The sequence below is a fragment of the Dasypus novemcinctus genome, chromosome 26, assembly GCF_030445035.2.
Source record: "Dasypus novemcinctus isolate mDasNov1 chromosome 26, mDasNov1.1.hap2, whole genome shotgun sequence".
NCBI classification, from domain to species: Eukaryota; Metazoa; Chordata; class Mammalia; order Cingulata; family Dasypodidae; genus Dasypus; species Dasypus novemcinctus.
The window spans coordinates 26,747,046-26,759,498 of NC_080698.1; the positions used below are offsets into that span (position 1 = coordinate 26,747,046).

Genomic DNA, 12,453 nt, shown 5'->3' on the forward strand with positions numbered 1-12,453 from the left:
CCCCTTTTTGCATTACATATTACAACACAAAGAACCTAAACAGAAGCACTCAATCAGCTAGTAATTTTACAAAGCATCTGGCAAGCCTGGGAGAAGCTCACCTTGGTAGTGCTAGGGGAGCAATATACCTGGATCTCACTGCGCCAGCATACATTTTTTTCTTTCCCCGGGGCTCTAAGCCTATTCTCTCACTTTCCTTAGAGGCTCCTTTCGTGCACAGTCCAAAAGCTCTGGCTCATCTGCCTACCAAAGACTTGCTAAAAACCCATATTACAAGCAATTCAAAGCATGAAATGAAAATTGATGCTTTCAACTCCTGTAACGATAAAAATGGGAAGCTGCCAGCGAGACTGTGTTCCTTCATTTTCCATGTCAGTTTTCAAGAATACAGTTACCGGCATGTTATATGAGATAAGAATGTGGACTGGGGTGAAGCATTTCTCCCTAAACTTGACCTCATTAAGGCAGAGCTTTTGCAGTGAAAGATGGGTCTGGTAGGATTGTATTAATAACAAAAAGAAAAAAAACCACAACTTTCAGAATCGACATTCATTAGAGTAGAGATGCCAAGCAACACCCCTATATAAAAGGCTCATTAAAACAATGAGTTCACTTGAATCAAATCACATTGGTTGATCTGGGCCAACACAGATGGACGCCACACCACTCAATGGGAGAGATATGCAGTTCAAGTTCTATCTCTATTTAGTTTAAACATCTGTAAAATGAGATAGGTGAGCAAGAATAAAATCTCAGTGCTCTCTTACAGTATTATACACTAGAGTTCTAGGAAGTAGAAACATAAAGGAGGCAGTATATTAATATCCATCTTTCTCCACTAAAATATAAGGTCTATCAGGGAAAGAACTGATAATCATTGTACCCCATACCTTGGGTATATACAATGTGCTCAATACACTTTTATTGAATGAATGAATGAATGAATGAATGATAGAGCACAGGATATATTTGCCTGGTTTCATCCCTTGACAATCAGGTTCTGTAATAAATATTTACACATTTGTGATGTGGCGTCATGGTAGACTTGATAGTCACACAAAAATGTATGGGACACTGAACTTATCCTTGAACTTATGTTCTAGATAGGGAAATAAAAAATGTTTGCCTGGAAACGAGAACCATTAAGACAGTGAAGAAGAGTTCCCAGTGATGCTATATACGAGCTCAGAGAAGGGACAGATGAGAGTGTGCAGCCAGTAGTGTACAGGGAAGGCTTCCTGAAGAGTGTGGACACGAAGCAGAGCCTTGAATGGTCTAAGATTACACTTGGTGGAGATGAGGCTTCATTTCTAGAACAGGCTATGAGGATGGGGCAATGGGATAAGGATTTGATGTAATAAAGGATTCAGTACTATGGAAAAAGGTCCATACTTAAACTTGCCAATTTGAACACCCACGTCCTACTCCCAGGCACATGTATTCCACACTGCTGCACCTCCATTTCGACGTCCCTATGACCTTGCAGTCCACTTGGTCACCCTCTCAGGAACATGGGTCATCCTGGTCTCCTGCCTCCCCCTTATATCTCCCATCCCTCTCTAAGGTCTCTATGTTGTCTCTCCTGAGTACCTCTTGGCTCTCTCCCCTTTCTCCTCTGCTTTAAGTTGGGCTTTCACTATGGCTATTGCCTCCAAATTGGCCTCCCTGCCTTAATCTCATCTGTCAGATCAAGGGCTAACAAACATTTTCTATAAAGGGTCAGATGGTAAGTAGTTTAACTTTGGAGCTTACATGCTCAGTCACAACTACTCAACATTGCCCCTGTAGTGCAAAAGCAGTCATAAACAATACATAAATGTGTGTGCTGTGTTCCAATAAAACTTCATTTTCAAAAAAGAAAGTGGACCAGATTTATCTTGAGGACCATAGTTGGCCCACCCCTACCTTAGAGAGTAGAAAAATACAAATAGGACCATGGTATTCTCCTTCCTATAATATTCCAAAGATCCCTGTGACCTCAGGATAAATTCCAGACTATGAGGTAGGGGCATACAAGGCCCCCGTGTTCTTCCTTGTTGCGGTCCCTCCCAACTCTATCTATCTATCTATCTATCTAATCTATCTATCTAATCTATCTAATCTATCTATCTATCTATCTATCTATCTATCTATCTATCTATCTATCTATCTATCTATCTCTCCCCCCTCCCCCCCATCCCACCCCATCCCCTGCCCCGGTTGTCTGTTCTGTGTCTATTTGCTGTGTCTTCTTCTTTGTCCGCTTCTGTTGTTGTCAGTGGCATGGGAATCTGTGTCTCTTTTTTTGTTGCGTCATCTTGTCGCGTCAGCTCTCCGTGTGGGTGGTGCCATTCTTAGGCAGGCTGCACTTTCTTTTGTGCTGGGCGGCTCTCCTTATGGGGCGCACTCCTTGTGCATGGGGCTCCCCTACGCGGGGAACACTCCTGCATGGCAGGGCACTCCTTGCGTGCATCAGCGCTGTGCATGGGCCAGCTCCACACGGGTCAAGGAGGCCCGGGGTTTGAACCGCGGACCTCCCATGTAGTAGGCAGACGCCCTAACCAATGGGCCAAGTCCGCTCCCGCCCCAACTCTTTCTACTGCATATTCAACACACAATGAATGACTGGTCGCTTCCCAGAAACACTAGACTCTCTCTCATGCCTTGATTTGAACATGCTTGGATTCCCTTCCTTGAATCCCTCCATTTGTCCATCTGGCAAACTCCCACATGTCCTTCAAAACCCACCACCAGTGGCTCCTCTGCATGAAACCTACTCCCTCCTGAATTCTAGATAAAGTCTGGCCAGTCTCTCGGTTCCTCAAGCACCTTTGCATATTACTTTTATATAGTCCATGTGACATTGGATCATCATTGGCCATATAAGTGTCTCTCATCACTACCAACTTCACTAGACCTTCTATGAGGGTGTAGGCTGTGTCTTGTACATTTTTGTATCCTCAGGACTTGGCATAATATCTGGCACATAGCTAGGGAATAACAAGTATTTGTTTAATTAGCAAAAAATCATGAAAAATGCAAACTTGGTGCTCACTCAACCGTGTATAACTTTAAAGAAATCTGAATTCACTCAGCACTCTAATTACCTTGGTTGTGCCAACTATTTTAATTCAACACTTGCTATTAAAAGTTGTCCAAATGTCGGAATGAGCTGTTCTTTCTGAGGATGATATAATTCAAAATTTCCTCTTTTAAAGGAGATGTTCTTTAAAACTGCTACTTAGCTCTCTCCCCATTAGTCTTTAACTAGCTACCTGAACATGGCTGACTATGTTACATCCTCCTGCAGAGAGATAAGTCCTCAAGCAATTAGTCTGTCCTCCCAAATAGGACCTGTCTCACCATTGTGCCCCAGGTGGGCAAATCTTCAGAGGAGGGCAAATTCCTGTACATTTCAGCAGCTGGACAGAGCCTCTGAAGCCAAAGGACACTGGAGTTTGTAGAATGAAGAAGTACAAAAAATAAAAGTGGGTGGGAGAAATGGCTTTTCATCTATCAAATTGGCAAACATTTCAAAGACTGATCATATTCAGCTTTGGCAAAGATACAGGGAAACCAGTTCTCTTGTACACATTGATTGATTCAACTTCTTTTAGAAGGGTAATTTAGAAGTACTTTCTAACATTCAAACCCACATCTTTTAATCCAAGAATGCCATTTTCAAGAGTTTAGCATACAGAAAGATTAACAAATAGGCACAAAGTTGTATGTGCAAAGATGTTCCTTTCAGCACTGTTTCTAACAAGCAAAAATGAGAGGCCACTTAAATGACAAGAATGGAGGAATGATGACGTAAATCATGCTCCACCGAAGTTCTCCATGAACTCCAGAGTCTACTGCCCACTGCCTTCCTGACAGTCCTCTTGTACGTCTAATAAATTTCTCAATTACCTTGAGTCCACATCGTATTTCTGGTCTTACATTAAAACATGCTCCACCCCCAGCTTTCCCCATCAGCAAATGTCAACTTCATCCTTCCAGGTAAAACAACACCTTAAAGTCATCCTCAACTCTTCTCTTTACCCCATGCCCTTCGTTTGGAAATCCCATTGGGCCTACTTTCAAAACATACCCCACCACTTCTTACCACAATCATTCTGGTCTGGCCACCGTCATCTCACAGCAGGATTATGACAACAGCTTCCTAAATGTTCTCTCTACTTCCACCCCTTCATACATCCTCAACACACTGAAAGCACTTTGTGATTCTACTCAAAACCCTGTGATGGTCCCCTACTTTACTCTGGGTAAAGCCAAAGTGGTTAAAATGGCCAAAAATATCAAGCATGAACTGTCTGCTTTCCCATACACTCTGACCTCTCCTCCCACATTTCTCCCCCTTGCTCTCTATTCCAGCCACTCTGGCTTCCCAGTTGTTCTTCTGCCAAAATAAGGACCATTTCTGCCTCAGGGCCTTTGCACTGGATGAGCCTTCACACAGATATACATATGGCTCCTTCCCCAAGTGTCTTCAGGTTTCTGCCCAAATGATATTTTCCCAGTGAGGTCTATCCTGACAATCCTATTTAAAGTCGCAACATGCCCTGTCTCTCTGCCTCTATATTTCTGAACCCCTCGATGTGCTCTGCTTTTTCTTTCCATATCACTTTTCTAAGATGCTAAATAATTTATTTTTGCATTATATCTGCTGTTTATTGCATGTCTCTCCTGACAAAACCTAAACCCCAATAGGGACCTTTATTTGTTATGGTCAATTATATACCCCAAACAAGCAGAATAGTTCCTAGCATATAAAATATTTTGCCAACAACGTAATTTTTAAGGACAAACTTCTCACAGCTGAAAGATTTCATTTTAACTAATCATTTCAACCTTATTCCCTATTCTCTGATCCCATTACAACTAAATTTAACATGGGTTCTAATCTAAGATCCAGGAAGGCAGAAAGATTTTGTTTGCATTTGTACTGCTCTATCCCCCATGCCTAAAAAACGACTGGCACATAGTAGGCACTCAAATATTTATAGAATAAGTTAATTCTAACAATAGATGATTTCCTGCTAAAAGTATAAGTAGTGAGGTTAATAGTCCAAAAAGCTAGAAAGAGACTAGCAAAGATGTCTACAAACCAGAGTGTTTGCATTTCATTAAAAAAGACGCTTCCCCTTCAGGCCTTTAGCTACAAGCATTACATATATTTTTAAAGCAATTCTCTTTGGCATTGCTCCATAACTTAATTGGAAAATTATGGCACTAACTGTCTTAAAGGCAAGTAATTTCATATGGTTGTTGTCAAATTTGTAGATACCCACTGATCTAATCCTTACAGTGATAAAGAAATACACCCGGTGCAACAATTCAGACCTAAAACCTACTAGGATGTAAAAGGTAGCAGGAAAAGGAGGTTCTTTAATCAGGAGAGCAGTATCAACTTTTAAGATCAATTAAACATTGAGCACAGGTTTAAATGCTTTTTTATTTTCAAAAGAATTATAGGATAAATTATCTGGTTTGTGGGAAAAAACTGATTAAATATAAGGGAAAACCATGTTTTCTTTTTGTATTTTTAAAAAGATTTGTACTTTTGCTCTATTTTGGTAATAGCAACTCCACTCAAACATTCTAGCAATGACTGGTCAAAGTTCTTGACTCATGTCTTCTTCCATTTATTGGACACATATTATATGCTGAGTATGTATGGGTATGTAGAAAGACAAATAGGAAATTTCATCCACAAATTATCAGAGTGTTAAGCTGCCCAAAATGGAGTTAAATGCACCACATATTTTTTTTTGCTAACCTTTCAGGTCTTCATCTACAAACATTAAAACTTCAAAAATCTTCATTCTCATGAATGATCAGCCTAGAAATTCCTTTTCAAGCCCAACACCTCCCCTCATGTTTAAGATCTTCTCAAACATCTTTTTAAAAGTTAGATAACATTTTCCCCTTTCCATTTTTATTCTTCAATCTGATAGCCTATTGAATCTTTAAAGGATGTTAATCTCAATGGAGGAAGGGATAAAAATCAGCAACAGCAGCTCAAGGACTGCATTAGAAAAAAATCCAGATATCTTGCTGGCATTCAGTTATCAACTTAACTTACTAGAATATTTGGGAGCAAATGGATTTAGTGCTATTTTTATCAATATGCAACCACAAGTCAAATAGGTTTACTAACTAAATGATACATCACACTATTCAGGGGCATTGCTTGGGCATAATTTTCCTGGCTGGGGGCATTCCAAATTAATCATGCAGATGTGCTGAAGGCTGGCAATGGGCAGAGCTTGGCAACAAAACTTGGTAAGCAAAGGAAAGCAGAAGCTTTGTATTTATTATTTATAACACTTCAAAAGCCTAAAAGTCATGGAGAACTGACCTGCTATCAGTGAGACACAGCCATCAACAGAGTTACTGAATTAATGGCAGACATTATTGCCTTTTCTTCCCATTGGTCTTTGCCAAAAATGCTATGACAGTTTTTCTGGTGCCAGTGGGTGTCAATATGACTGCAAGGGATGTACTTACATGCAAATAATTGGGGCCTGATTATCAACATAGGAAATAAACATTAAAAAAATAGAAGAGGGAGTAGGTGTGGCTCAAGCAGTTGGGCACCTGCCTCCCACACGGGAGGTCCCGGGTCTGGTTCCAGATGCCTCCTAAAGAAGATGAGGGGAACAACGAGCAGACAGATGAAGGAAACCTCTTGGGGGGCGGGAAATAGAAGAAACAGATATGCTGAGAAAATGGTGATTACCAAATTATTTGATTTTGCCACAAAAAATACAGTTGGTAAAGAAAAAGTTATTTGAAGTGCTTTGATATTCTTAAAAGTTAGCTTTTTCTAGTACTATGATCTCTACTTTTATTTTTAACTAGAATTCCTTTTACCTTTAGTTAAAGGCATCTCCCAAATCCTTTTCCCTATAGCAACTCTACTAAGTCAACATCATAAGAACACATGTGTAATGCATACTTATTGGAATCATTAAATAGGCAGTCTTAGTTTATATCACATCAACTGCTTTAAATAACAAAAACTACAATTCAATTTTTCAATACTTGGTGACCATCACTGTGCTAGGTTCCTTTGTGAAGGTAGAAATCACATTCTCTCTCTGTCTCTCTCCTCTTTTTCTTTTCCTCTAACCCAACCCACATGTCAATAGTGAATGGAAAACTAGGGAAAGAGGAATACCTCATTAGATACCTCTGCTAGTTACGTCTTAGCAATATCACCTATAGTCACCATCTCTATGGTGCTTTTAATTTGTGGGTATGGTTTCTGTTCTTACACTTAAGAATGCCTAAGATCTACAATTGTTTATCACAAAAACAGTCCTGGGTATGGGAAAAAAATAGAGTGGCTCAAGAAGAGCCTTTCTGTTAATGATACCCATGTGAAACTGTTATCTGCAGGTTTTCAATATACTGTGTTCCATGAACTGATAGCAGACACCACAGGCCACAGCACAAATTGCATCTTTCAGCCACAGTTAACTTAAGGGGCTGTAAGGCTCTGGTCTGGGCTGAAGGATGTCCCGTAATAAACACAACTGATCAAGGAGTAGCAGGTAAGCCTCAAGCCGAAAGGTCCTGGCAGACCAGTTGGAGGGCCGTAATAATCAGGTGGAAAGAGCAGACTGATCCCACATCTCTCCACTAATGCAACAAACTGAAACACCAAACCCCAGCATTTTTTCAAATGCTGCCACAGAGATACAATTAAATATGCCACCTAAGAAACAAACTACAAAGCGATGCACACAGGGAACCTTAGACATTTAGCTCGGTGGAATAGGGTAAGGGAGTTTAGAGAGGAGTGTCCTTCTTTAGCAGGATCAGTTTCCTCTTCACTATCCCTTTTCCCACAGTCTAAAGAGGAAAGGCACTGGAGGTAAGGGCAGGCTGCTTCTGTTTGCTCAGAGGACAAATGGAGAAATCAAGTCTTTGTTGATACCATTAATCTGCTAAAGCTTTCACCAGCACTAAAATGCACTGGCGAGAGATGAGCTGCTTCTTACTGATGAGTTACAGTGCAAGTTAAATTCTGAAAAGAATCCAAGAGCATATCCAATCAATGCAGACTTTCAAAGTTATCATAAAGCACCAATTTTCAGAAGGCCTTACAGATGATAAAACACAAGGTTTATTCAACTGAGAAACACATTTGTTTTCCCAGAACCAGAAAGACAATTCGTGCACATAGATGGGTTGCTCTGTGTTATCTATACACCTACACAAAAATGTTTTTCATATGGAAAGTCACAGTGACCTCATGCAAAAGCTTCTAGTTATTTGAACTCCAACAAACATGTCTGAACCTTTTGAAAGCATCGAGTACTTGTTCAAGAGGAGAAGTAAAAAACAACGGACAGAAAGGGTTACTAGACTAGTAAACACACATCAGCAGTCTCCAAAGTGATTCTCAGTGGACACTGCCGGGAGAATGACAAACTCTTAGAAAGAGAAGAGGGCACTACATCTCCCATCTCTATAAAAGAGCCTACACATACTCTAAAATAATTTGACTCAGGCAAAATCCACTCCTTTTGTGTCTGAGGCAAAGTCTGTACCAACACAGTGGACAAGACAGCTTCCTTGCTCACCCCACTGCTCCCCAGGTCAGTCAGAGTTAGGACTTGGGCAGGAAAGTCCTGTAGCCTCTTTTAAAAAATCCTCCAGCCTTCTGGGCTTGGTCCATTCACTTGTAAGAACTACCAGCTAGTCAACTCCTAAGCTCCACAAACCAGACTCTAGATTTCTCTTTCTGCTTTTTGGGGTGCCCACGGACATGCGTATCTTACCTAGATAAGACAGTGCTCTGATACATACATGTTAATTTCCAGGAAGCAAACTTAAAAAGCCTTCTTATTTACATTCTTCTTGTAAATAGTGGGGAAAAGAGAGAGGGAGCAAAATCGCAGTTCTGTCCTCCTCTACTTCCCCAAGAGCTCGCAAGCCCTCCAAAGCGCAAAGGCATTTGCCCACCCCGCCGGGGAGAAACGGGTCTCCCTTTCCCGCGCCTTCCCCAGCCTGGGTGGAGGAACAATGCAGCAACATACATTTGCCAACACCTGCTGGAGCCTATTAATATGCACGGGGCCGTATTGATTTTCCCCCTCCCTCCCCCTGCCCTCCACACTGAGCAGGCTTTCATCTCCTCCTTTACCATCCATCAGGAACTCATTTCGCTGGCCCCCTCCCCCTCCCACCCCCCAGTCCCCATTCAGCCGAGCCCTTCACTCCAAAAGCCCAGGCTGACGAGCACACTTTGGAATGCACTTCATTAAGATTTAGCTGCCCGATTCCAACCTGCAATGCGGAGGAGGCAATACAAAGCGCGCGCCACACTTCCTCCAGCATCCCCTTCAAAAGCCCCATTGTTTGCCAGGCATCTGCTGCCGAGCCCGGCCGCTCCTTACCCACTGACCCCAGATTTTTTTCTCGCCCCCCCCTCCCCCTTCCACCCCGCTCGGCCAAACGGGCCTGCCCGGTGAATTAAAACGCAGCCCCGGCCATCTGGCCCTCCCAGGCAGGCCCGGGTTCTCCCGGCGCCTCCTCCCGGGGACGCACACCACACACTGCCCCTTCACCCCCATGCCTGTTCCCACAACCCCGGCGCAAACCTCGGGCGGCAGGGCGCCTCTGTGGCCGCCCGCCTGACCTCAGGCTTCCTCCAGCCGCACCGCGTTCGAATCCAGAGGTGGGCGGGGGGCGGCGGGGGGCGGGAAGGAGTAGCTCGGGGACCACTTGTACTTGCCTGTAAACCCCAGCCCAATCGCCAAGATTAATCCTTCCCTTTGTGAGCCTGAAAGAGCCTCCCACAACGCTGGTCCTCGGCTCTGCAGCGACTGTAAAGAGAGGCGGGGGTGGGGCCGGGGTGGGATCCGAACCCCTTCCTGGGCGAACTGGGGGCGCCTCGGCCACCTGACCACAGAGCTGTTTTGCGAGGGAAGACGGCGCTGGCAGGAGGAGCAGCTGACTGTGCGAGAAGGGAGAGAAGATGCCCAAGCTTGCGCCTTTTATATTACTGGCGACATTTCTAACACATGACAACAATTTCCATCTGTATTTAAGCCGGGAGTGTGAAAAAAGAGCATTACATCACAGGGCCCGGGTTCCTAGAGGCTGCTGGATGGATATCTAGGCCAGAGGGATTAGGGCGCACCTGCGGAGGGGCGGGAGCAGAGCGAGTCTGGCACTACCTCTCCCGCAGGGGCTGTCAGCTCTCCTTCACCCCTCTGCTCCTGGGGCGGGGGGTGGGGCTGGGGTGGGGGAGCCGCTGTCCAAGGAAAGGCGGGAAATAGAAGCGCACCCCGTGGGAGACACTGAGGTGGTCTGGCTGGGTGGATGGGGTAGATGCCGGCAGGAAGGAGGGGGTCCTCTTTCTTGGTGAGGGCTGTAACAATGACTTCCCAAGAGCAAGGAGCTGAAGGCTTCCAAATCCCTCCTGGTGGGACCGACTTTTACCTCTTCCCCACAAATGGCGGGAATTTCAAACATGACTGAAATAATTGTGTGGGTTTTTTTGTTTTTTGGATATAGAGATTTAGCATATGAATTTGAAGAAACCACTCTAGAGGAACTGCATTTCAAGAATCCAGCGTAGAATCTGGTTCAGAATCAAATGGTTTCCTCACTGATTATTTCTATGTCATTCAAACTCACTCTTTAAAAGAATCTGTGGAGACAGTGGCCACAGCAGTTGCTGAGGGCAGGGAGAGGACAGGAGAGGTGTGATATGGGGCATTTTCCGGACTTGGAGTTATCCTGAATGATATTACAGGGACAGATGCAGGGCATTATATATCCTGCCATAACCCACTAAATGGACTGGGGGAGAGTATAAACTATAATGTAAACTATAATCTATGCAGTGCAGCAGTGCTCCAAAATGTATTCACCAAATGCAATGAATGTGCCACACTGAAGAAAGAGGCTGTTGATGTGGGAGGAGTGCGAGAGGTAGGGAGTGGGGTATATGGGAACCTCTTATATTTTTTTAATGTAACATTTTGTGTGATCTATATATCTTTAAAAAAAAAAAGACAATAAAAATAAATACTTTTTTTTTTAAAAAAAAAAAAGCATCTGTAAGAGCCTAGTGGTATCATCTCTATTGTGTTTCTTACGAGGTATCCCCTCACCCTCCCATTAGTGAGAAAACCACCAAGAGACTTCTAGCTTTGGAAAGGTAAGTGTGCTCTACTGCTGAATGGTCACTGGCAATCACTGAAGCCACTCCTTGAAGCAAGAAAGAGCAGGCCGCAGATGCCACAGGAGTGAGTCTATCCACGGCCTGCCTTTCCCTAGTCAGGGGCAAGCATCCTTCACTAATTAATTTCTACAGTTCAAGCAGAAGGAGATAAAGGTGCTAGTTTTCTGAGATGAAGAAGAGAAAGAAAATAGGGAAAGAGGGAAAGGAAGCAAGGGGGTTTTCTTTTCCTGAGGTAGAGAGGAAAAGAGGGGCAATTGTAGAACTGAGATTCAAAATGGATGGAGGAAAAAAAAATGGATGGAGGACTAGTTTGCCATGACGTGACATAGTCTTAAAGATAAGAGGCAAAGGGTACAAGGCAGCAGAGCCATTCAGCTAAGAAGGAAACACGGATCTTTCCCGGAGTGCCCTATCAGCTGCGGTTCACAGCAGGTAAGGAAGCAAAGCTTGCTCCTTCACATCTGCTGCCTAGTACACAGTCACTGGGAGCATGTTCTTGGAACAGCCCAGGGGAACTGCTCTGGAGATGCACTACCTTCCTAAGCTTCCCTGTCCTCTAGTCACTCACAGTGCATAAGAGACTCAATTCTGGAGTCGGACTTCTGCTCTCAACCCCATCGCTCCACTTCCCAGCTGTGTGGAAAGTTACTTGCCAGGTGTGGACCTGTTTACCCATACGTAAAACATGGGGGCGAGGTAGGGGGAAGGACTGTGAAGAGAATGCCCACAAAGTGCCTTGCTCGGTTCACAATACTTAAAAGGTACTGATTAGATGTCGCCTGGTATTACCATCATGATTATAGGGCTTCATTTCTTTGTACAGTGTCTCAGCCAAATGAAAGCACCCACCCTCTACTGAGGGGACCTGCAAGTGGAACACACCAGGGACCTGAGCACTGGTCCTGTCACATGCCCTGGAAGACACCCCACCGTCTGCTTTTAAAACAGACTCTTTTGCCTCATTCTTATTTCAGTGGGGTATGGCAGGATATGTAATGTCCTGTATCTGTCCCGGCAGTATCATTCAGGACAACTTCAAGTTCCGATCATTCTTATTTCACATCTACTTTTAGGAATGCAAAAAGGCCTTGAGAGCTGAGTTTGAATTATTCGTTTACACTGTTGGTTTGAGAGAATCAATAAAATTAAGGACTGGTTTATCAACCTGGTACATATCCATGTGAACATTTATATCATTTCCCTTCTCAGTCATCATGAAAAAAAAAATAAAGGAAAAGCAGATTCTACATAAAACTTTCAAAAGC

The 12,453-nt window shown here is 43.5% G+C and overlaps 1 protein-coding gene across 24 annotated transcripts in view; it reads right to left on the reverse strand.

The window, feature by feature from the left end:
• Positions 1-12,453, reverse strand: part of MAGI1 (membrane associated guanylate kinase, WW and PDZ domain containing 1) — a 683,941-nt gene that overhangs the window by 219,033 nt on the left and 452,455 nt on the right. For 4 of the 24 annotated variants that reach the window (XM_071212148.1, XM_071212146.1, XM_071212144.1 and 1 more), the window contains exon 1: positions 9,731-10,017. The exons of 17 other annotated variants lie outside the window; for them this stretch is intronic. The gene's annotated coding sequence lies outside the window, so the exon portion shown is untranslated. Of the gene's footprint in view, positions 1-9,282; positions 9,405-9,596; positions 9,691-9,730; positions 10,101-12,453 lie in introns of those variants that run through there. 3 more of the 24 variants (XM_071212142.1, XM_071212143.1, XM_071212147.1) reach the window with 3 other exon arrangements.